Source organism: Bubalus bubalis, chromosome 5, assembly GCF_019923935.1.
Source record: "Bubalus bubalis isolate 160015118507 breed Murrah chromosome 5, NDDB_SH_1, whole genome shotgun sequence".
Classification (NCBI taxonomy): Eukaryota; Metazoa; Chordata; class Mammalia; order Artiodactyla; family Bovidae; genus Bubalus; species Bubalus bubalis.
In genome coordinates this window covers 32890678-32899486 of record NC_059161.1, presented here as the reverse complement: position 1 = coordinate 32899486, position 8809 = coordinate 32890678, and the positions used below count along the sequence as shown (strand labels likewise).

Here is an 8809-nt window from a genome sequence, read left to right as displayed (position 1 = left end):
GTTGGATGGCATCACCAATTCATGAACATGAACTTGGGCAAACTCCAGGAGATGGTGAAGGACAGTCAGCCAGACATGACTTAGTGATTCAACAACAACAACAAAAATAAATAATTTTATTTAACCCTTATAAAGTTGGTTCCATTATTGTCCATTCACTCATGCATAGGGTACCTGGAGTGCTGATTCTGTCCCCAGGCCCTTTGTTAAGTGAAATGAAGTGAAGTGAAATAGTTCAGTTGTGTCTGACTCTTTGCGACCCCATGGACTGGTAGACTACTAGGCTCCTCCCTCCATGGGATTCTCTAGGCAAGAATACTGGAGTGGGTTGCCATTTTCTTCTCCAGGGGATCTTCCCAACCCAGGGATCGAACCTGGGTCTCCTGCATTGCAGGCAGACGCTTTAACCTCTGAGCCACCAGGGAAGTGCTGGGAATTAAAGGATTCACATAAATGTACCTGTTCTTGGGAGCTCACAGCTAAGCAAGGATGATAGCCCAGATCTGAGTTGAGTCCTGAAAATGCATGTATGTATGTTTATGTGAGTTTGACTGACTGTGAATGAGTGTGTGCATGTGTGTTGGGTTCCTACCTAGGCAAGCTCATTGCCCAGCCCTCAACACAGGTCTGATGTCATTGTCCCCGAGGGTCTGTCTTTTCTCACTGCCCGGAATTCTCCTTCTGGACTTCAGAGTGGAGAGAGATTGATGCTTCTACACATTGAATTATGCCAACCATACACATTTTATTAATTTATGGAAAGTCAGATTGCTTTAACTATTACACTGAACTTCTGTCCTCCAATAAATGGCTTCATTTCCTTCCAAGGATAAAGCACTCCAGTGTTTTCGGCTGACCAATTCAGCTCAGGGCGCTCTAATGCTTTCTGTCTACTTGGAGGACACATACTTCACCAGGATGACTCTGGGGTAATGACACCAAAGGCCCATTTCTAATGACTGTCACGGTCTTGGCAAAATGCATTCCATATATTAAGGCTGATGCCTTTCCCTGAGCTGGGTTCATGCTCTGAGGGAACAAATGACCTTTTCTCCCAAGCTCTCCTCTGCTTGTGACTCGAGAAGAAATATCTCCTTGTGTAATGCCAGGGTTGAGAATAGCCCCTAAACATGGAGAAAACAGCCTTGTTCCTCACACAGTAGACATATCAAAATAAGAAGGTCCATCTGCAGAGGTAGCCAAAGGCTGCTAGAAATACCAGCACCCCGTCTGGGGGGCAGTAGATCTTCATTTACCATGAACCTGAGAGCATCTCACAGCTGCCTGATAGCCGTTAAATCTATATTCCTATCTATAATGTGGGATTCTTTCTTAAAGAGGACCTGTCCTCAATTTGAATAAGCATGAGGTCCCCTGAAACCTGGATCTGGCCTAGGGGAGATGAATATCCTAGGTATGGACATTCCACTGCGTTGGGATCTTGGGAAAAGAAAGATGAACCATTGAACATATTGAAGGGAAGCAAAATATGCCAGCTCCACGAGCACTAATTTGGCAGAAGGATTGTTTTGAGCCAATAGAGAGGGAACAAATATAAGGAAAGCTCTCTGTCCTCCTTGTATTTGCCTAAAAGCAAGACTTACATTTGTGAAGGTGTTCTTCTCCTCTCTCTACAAGAAAGGACAAGGCCTTAACTAGAGTCAATTCTTGACCCCGATCAGCACCAGAGACAGTGCCAGAGGGATCCTCACAACACACTTTACTCACTGGCTCTTGACTTCCATTAATTCCCCATATATTTAGTTTCCCACAATTTGCCACCTTAGAAACTCAGAGTCCTTTTCCTTTGTCTTGTCACTTTTCTCTAAATTCACTATTTCACTGCTAAGATTTTAGATAAACCCAAGTTCTAAGCACATTTGAGTTACTCACCACTGGGTGCCCCTGTGAGTACAGGTGATAGATGTGTTATTAAATATCTGCTTGCTTTTCTTTTGTTGCTCTGCCTTGTGTTGGTTTGTTTTACAGTTGGAGAACCTAGAAAGGCAGAGTTTTCTCTTCCCTTGCAGTTTTCAGTCCTTGCTTTCCTCTTCCTAGGAAGAAGGAAGCAAGCTTGCTCATGACATAACATGTTCTGTGAACACCCAACTGCAAAACTGGTAAAGTCCAAGTTGGGGATGCTCCAGCAATCTCTGTAACAGAATCACCTGGGAAGATATTAGAAGTCCCCCTGCAAGCTCCACCCAGATGATGTGAATCTGAATTTCTGGAGGTAGTAGTGATCCTAGTGTGCAGCACACACAGCTGTGGGGGTCTTGTCCTTGCTCAATGGTGAAATCCCATGAAAAGTATTAAAAATGCAGATGTCTGGGCCACATCCATGCCCACATCAATCCAAATCCCTGGACTTGGATTCAGGTAACTCCATACCCAGACTTTGTATGCCTGGATGCTGAGGAGTATCCAAATTGTAACATACTGGGCTAGCAAATTAAATGTTGGATGGGGTGGGGGTGTAAAGGAGGGTGGTCAGAGGTGAAGCCATGTGGGATTAATCAAGGAGTCTTCCTGAGTGCTGAGGTCAGATCAGTCTTGAAGGAATAGGGTACACTCGAAAGGTGTACTTTTTCATCCAAATATCTAGCTAGACCAGGTCCTCTTCCCCACATCTTTGAATGAGAAGTCCCAGAAAGAATCTCCAGGGGTCATAGGGGTCTCAGTATACAGGCAAAAGGAAATCAATCTTGAACTTTCATTGAAAGGTCTGATGCTAAAGCTCCAATACTTTAGTCACCTGATGCAAAGAGTCGACTAACTGGAAAAGACCCTGATTCTAGGAAAGATTGAAGGTAAAAGGAGAAAGAGGCAGCAGAGGATGAGATGGTTAGATAGCATCATCACTGACTCAGTGGACATGAATTTAAGCAAACTCTGGGAGATAGTGAAGGGCAGAGGAGCCTGGTGTGCTGCAGTCCAGGGAGTCTCAAAGGGTTGAACATGACTTAGGGACTGAACAACAAAAGCAACAGCTGTACAGGTAGGAACTCATCCAGAGTGAAAACCATGAATTTTACTTTTAATGTCTGAGTACAATGAATACTAGATGTCACTTTGGCCAGCTTTTACCACCTTGATATTTGGAATTTTAAGAAATCATAGGTTAGTGAGCAGCAAACCCCTTTTCCAAGCTGATTCAAGTCTGTAACTAAGGATGGAGAAAGTGTGTAGATTTGAGGAAGTTCAAGAGTTAATTTCCACTGGTGTCATCTTTTCTCTACAGCTATTATCATCATCATCATTTTTTATAAGACAGTAGTAGTGTGTCCGTGCTCAGTCATATCTGACTCTTTGCAACCCCATGGACTATAGCCTGCCAGACTCCTCTGTCCATGGGTTGCCATTCCCTTCTCCAGGGACTGAACCCAGTCTTCTTCATTGGCAGGCAAATTCTTTACCACTGAGCTACCTGGGAAGCCTTTTATAAGACAACTTTAATGTAAAACCCAAGGAAAGGGACTTCCCTGGAGGTCCACTAGTTAAGACTCCATATTTCCAATGCGGGGTGTTTGGGTTTGATTTCTGGTTGGGGAGCTAAGATCCCACATGCCATGCAGTGTGGCCAAAAAAAAAAAAAAAAAGAAAGAAAATTTAAAAATAAAGATACTTTTAAAAAAACAAGAAAGATGATCAAAATCATTTTTTGATCAAGAATGTTTCAAGGAGAGGCTCAGAGTTTTGCCATTGTGGATGTGGGTGTCAGTGGGGAGACGGGCGCTGCTGCTATAGCTTAAGAAGGCATCAGCTGAAATGAAGAAAAGACACCCTGTAAAAAATCTCGGTCGACATAGAATCTACTGGTGGAATTTTTTCCCACCCTCACCCTCTCCACTACCAGAGAAATTAGAGAAACAGTGATGCCTTCAAGAGTAATAAATAAATCAGTGGCGCTGATAGAAATAATGGACTAGAGATCATTCACAATCTTGTTATGAGTCCCATCTCTGGGTTGATAAAATCTGGTGGAAACTGCCATTGTTGTAGGAAATTAAGAATAAGCTCATTAGCCAGGCGATTTAAGCCATTCATATGAAGACGACAACTTCCCGGACTTGGAGGCGAAAGATCTTATATTCTTTCCAGCACATTTTCCTGATCCTTATCTGCTCTTGATAAAGAAGTTCTGAGAGTGACTTACGTTGTGAGGACAATGACAGGGAATGGTTTTCTCAGCCCTGATAAATGAATATGACCTATAAGAAAAATACTCTGGGTTATGTTTACTTGAGGAAATAAGTCTTTTCCTGGGCACATCTTTCTTCCCCATCCTGTCAGAAGAGAATTCACTTTCTCCTTTCATTTCCCTCAAGTTTGCCGCCCACTCCTAACCTCCTTGGCTAGAAGTGAATGAGAAATAAACGTTCAGCTGCTGGCTTCAGCCATTCCAACCAGGGTTTATAGTTTTGGAGGGGAAGCCTAGATTTTCCTGGGGTTTTATCTGGCTCCAGATGTCCTGTGTCCCTCAGACCTGAGAGGGTGGGTATTGAGTCTCTGGCCTCTGAGGAGATTGTTTGCTGTGAATCCCAGATGAAAAGAAATTTTCTCGCAGCTCCAGATAATTATCTATGAGCCTTTTCAATCCCATCATCACCCTACTTGATTGACCCCTAATGCCCAACCGACACAGACAGACTCAAAGGATAGCCTCCTGATTCCATAGTCCAAACCTCTCACTAATAAACCAAACAGTGGTTGATTTCTAGAAACCATTTTTGAACCTATGTTTTTCCAGCCTCTTCTGCTTCTCTGGACACTTTCAAGAGACCCTCTACTGGGGCCATTGTGAGCTGGTGAACATGACTGCCCCAGGTTTCCACTGCTGGGATTCTACTTTCTCATGCAAAAGTAAAAACATGTAACGATTGGGTATTCATGCACAGGCACTGTGCTGGCAACTTTACATCTTTTCCTTTGCTTCAGAGCGTTCCATCCTCCTATTTTATTTTTGAGAAAATGGAAGGAAAGAACAGTGAAGAAGCTTGCCCAAAGCCACACAGCTAACAGAGAAGAGTTGGAACAATGACTCAGTTCTGACGAGCCCCAAAGCTCCTGCTGCACTTCTCCACAGAGTTCCTCCCTCTGGTCAAGGGAGAAGGGAGTCTTCTCCTCATTCAGTTCAGTTGCTCAGTCCTGTCGGACTCTTTGCAACCCCATGAATTGCAGCACGCCAGGCTTCAGAGTTCCTCTCTCTGATCAAGGGAGAAGGGAGGCTTCTCCTCAGGGATCCACAAATATTCAAATCCTTCTGGAAAACTGCATTTATTCAAGCCCAGAAGGCATGTCTTTTTTCAGTCCATAAAGGGGGGCACCGGTTGGGTTGGGTCAGACACACGCATCCACTTCTTTCTGGATGGTCCTCTTCTGAGCAATCTCATCAATACGGGACAAAGAACATGCTGCTCTGGAAGCAGGTCCCAAGAGCTCCACCTGGGCACAGAGACCTGTATCCCTGACCAGTGTACCTGCCCCCAGGGATGAAGCCAAAGTCACAGCTTTCTGCCCTGGAATTCTTTCAGCACACCTTGGGGAATAAATTGAGAGGACTTGAGTGCTCTGATTGTCTGGCTTTATTCATGTGGAGTCTAGAGGAGGAAGCTTGCTTCCTGTTTGGCCAGTTTCCAGAACTTTCTTCCTGCGATATATATATAGCTCTCTCTAAAAATTACTCACCTGGGGCTTTTGATGTTTTCAGAGAGATCGTCAGTGTTAAGTGTTCATTCTTCTAGGTTCTCATGGCTCGTCCATGGGTAACGTTAGACCTTTAGAAAACATTTTACTTGGAGCTTATAACACATTTATAATTTGTGTGAAATGTCCTGATATAACACTACCTCTTCAGCTTTCACTGAAGGGAAATAGAAGCAATGTACATTTGAAAAATATTTTTATTTCTTCTCCACAGCAATAGTCAGACATCACTTGTTATGTTAACCCTTCTCTCTTATCAGGATTTATGTCATTCCTCTGGAAGGTGCTGTCAAGTTTCGCTCCAGCAGTATGCTTATGCATCCCTTTATCAGACAAATTCTATGATATATAAAAATCTTCATTTTCAGCTTAACCACCAACATATTTAGCTCTAAAACTAGTACTCAATTTCAGAAGCAATACCACTCTCGGGGCTCAGTATAGGTAAATCTTTCCCTGTTTGCTAAGTTATTAAACAGTATATGAAAATATTGATTTTTTTTTTGTATTTAAAATGCATGCTTGTGATACGTTATTTGCAGGGTGCAAAAAAAAAAAAAAAAAAAAGAATAAAGTGAAAGAAAAAGTAATACTGCAAGCACTGAAATCCCACCACTGATAAGAGAGATAATAAAGACATAATCAAACACTTGGAGTTCTCTGGCTTTAGATTTATAATTTTAAAATTTTCAACTATAGTAGTAGTCATCTCAAACTTCCATAACAGAAGAACAAAATACCACGGAGTGGGCAGCCCAAACATCAGACCTTTATTTCTCAGAGTTCCGGAGGCTGGGTGGCCATGACGAGGGTCTACTTGGTCTGGTCCTGGTGATGTTTCTTTTCCTGGTTTGCAGACGGCTGCCTTCCAACTGTGTCTCCTTGTCTCTGGTGTCTTTTTTAAAAAATAAGAGCACTATTCACATCACGGAGACCCCACAGTCATGATCTCATCTAAACATCATCATTTCTATGAAATAAAATTCATATTTTATGGCAAAACAAGAAAAATTTAAACCTAAAACATTTCCTCTGCCCTTCAGCCTTTTTTCCTTCTCTCTACTATGCATCAGGTATCTGCATTAGACTTGGCCAACCTCCCACATTGGCAGAAATACCTGCTCTTCCATAAAGAGCAACATTCTCCTAGCACCGAAAAGATAATACATTTTCAGGTGAAGAGCAAAAGGACTCAGCCATACATATGCATGCATCCATCCTCCCCCACACTCCCATTGCCTCTCATCTGAAACTATCACAGCACTGTTAATCAGTTATACCACAATACAAAATAAAAAGTTTTAAAAAAGGATAATGCCTTAAAATATAACATTCCTTCTTGATCTTGTAAGGAGCCCCAATGAGTCTTAGATCTAAATTGTGCAAACTGTCAATAATATGTGATTTAATGCTCAGCTCTCTGTCTCAAAAAAACATGTATAACTGTTTCCTGACTTCTAACGGTCCTGAGAGCTTTCTGAGATGCTCTTCCTGCATTATAATCCTTAAATTTGGCTCGAATAAAAATTTCCAATTCTTTCTTAGATCTACTGATTAGTTTTGCATCAATACCTCCTAAAGATTACATCTGCAAATTCCACTATCTCGGGGGTTAGGACATCAGCATATTAATTTGTTGGGACACAAATATTTCAGTCCATAACAGCCATTTTGAACAAAGCCAGGTAGATACCTGCTCTTAGGTGCATTTGTGGCACATAAATACTGAGACCACCTCTGTCAAGCTGGAAGGGTTGGGAGGAAAGTGAAAAGGGAGCAGGGACTGGGGGGACAGTCTTGGAGTTCACAGGCACACACAGCCCCTTACCTTCAGTGCCGGTACCCATCCACCTTCCTCTTGAGAAACCTATATGCAGGTCAGGAAGCAACAGTTAGAACCAGACATGGAACAACAGACTGCTTCCAAATAGAAAAAGGAGTATGTCAAGGCTGTATATTGTCACCCTGCTTATTTAACTTCTATGCAGAGTACATCATGAGAAACGCTGGACTGGAAGAAGCACAAGCTGGAATCAAGATTGCCGGGAGAAATATCAATAACCTCAGATATGCAGATAACACTACCCTTATGGCAGAAAGTGAAGAGGAACTAAAAAGCCTCTTGATGAAAGTGAAAGAGGAGAGTGAAAAAGTTGGCTTAAAGCTCAACATTCAGAAAACGAAGATCATGCCATCTGGTCCCATCATTTCATGGCAAGTAGATGGGGAAACAGTGGAAAAAGTGTCAGACTTTATTTTTTGGGCTCCAAAATCACTGCAGATGGTGATTGCAGCCATGGAATTAAAAGACACTTACTCCTTGGAAGAAAAGTTATGGGCAACTTAGATAGCGTATTCAAAAGCAGAGACATTACTTTGCCAACAAAGGTCCGTCTAGTCAGGCTACGATTTTTTCAGTGGTCATATTATGGATGTGAGAGTTGGACTGTGAAGAAGGCTGAGTGCCGAAGAATTGATGCTTTTGAACTGTGGTGTTGGAGAAGACTCTCGAGAGTCCCTTGGACTGCAAGGAAATCCAACCAGTCCATTCTGAAGGAGATCAGCCCTGGGATTTCTTTGGAAGGAATGATGCTAAAGCTGAAACTCCAGTACTTTGGCCACCTCAGGCGAAGAGTTGACTCATTGGAAAAGACTCTGATGCTGGGAGGGATTGGAGGCAGGAGGAGAAGGGGATGACAGAGGATGAGATGGCTGGATGACATCACTGACTCAAGGGACATGAGTCTGAGTGAACTCCGGGAGTTGGTGATGGACAGGGAGGCCTGGCATGCTGCGATTCATGGGGTCGCAAAGAGTTGGACATGACTGAGCGATTGAACTGAACTGATCTGAACTGACCCTTCCACCTGGATCACATTCCTTCCTCCTTCATCTCCCCAAGCAGAGACCTCCCTCATCCTTCTTAGAGCAGTGTTAAAAGTGCAAGAAGCCTAGTGGATAGACCAGGTGGTGGCAATGGGGAAAGAGAGGGAGGGACAGGAACCACAGAAGGGTCTCAGTCTGGGATGAGTGATGGTTGAAGAAGCAGAAGGAGCCATTCTGTCTAGGGTGGCCTCACACTCCGGGCTTCTGTCTGCCTCTG

At 43.1% G+C, this 8809-nt stretch overlaps 1 non-coding gene across 1 annotated transcript; it reads right to left on the bottom strand.

The window, feature by feature from the left end:
* Positions 1–353: 353 nt before the first annotated feature.
* TRNAC-GCA lies at positions 354–425 on the bottom strand. Its single transcript has one exon. It is a non-coding gene; the product is annotated as a tRNA-Cys (tRNA).
* Between the last annotated feature and the right edge of the window lie 8384 nt (positions 426–8809).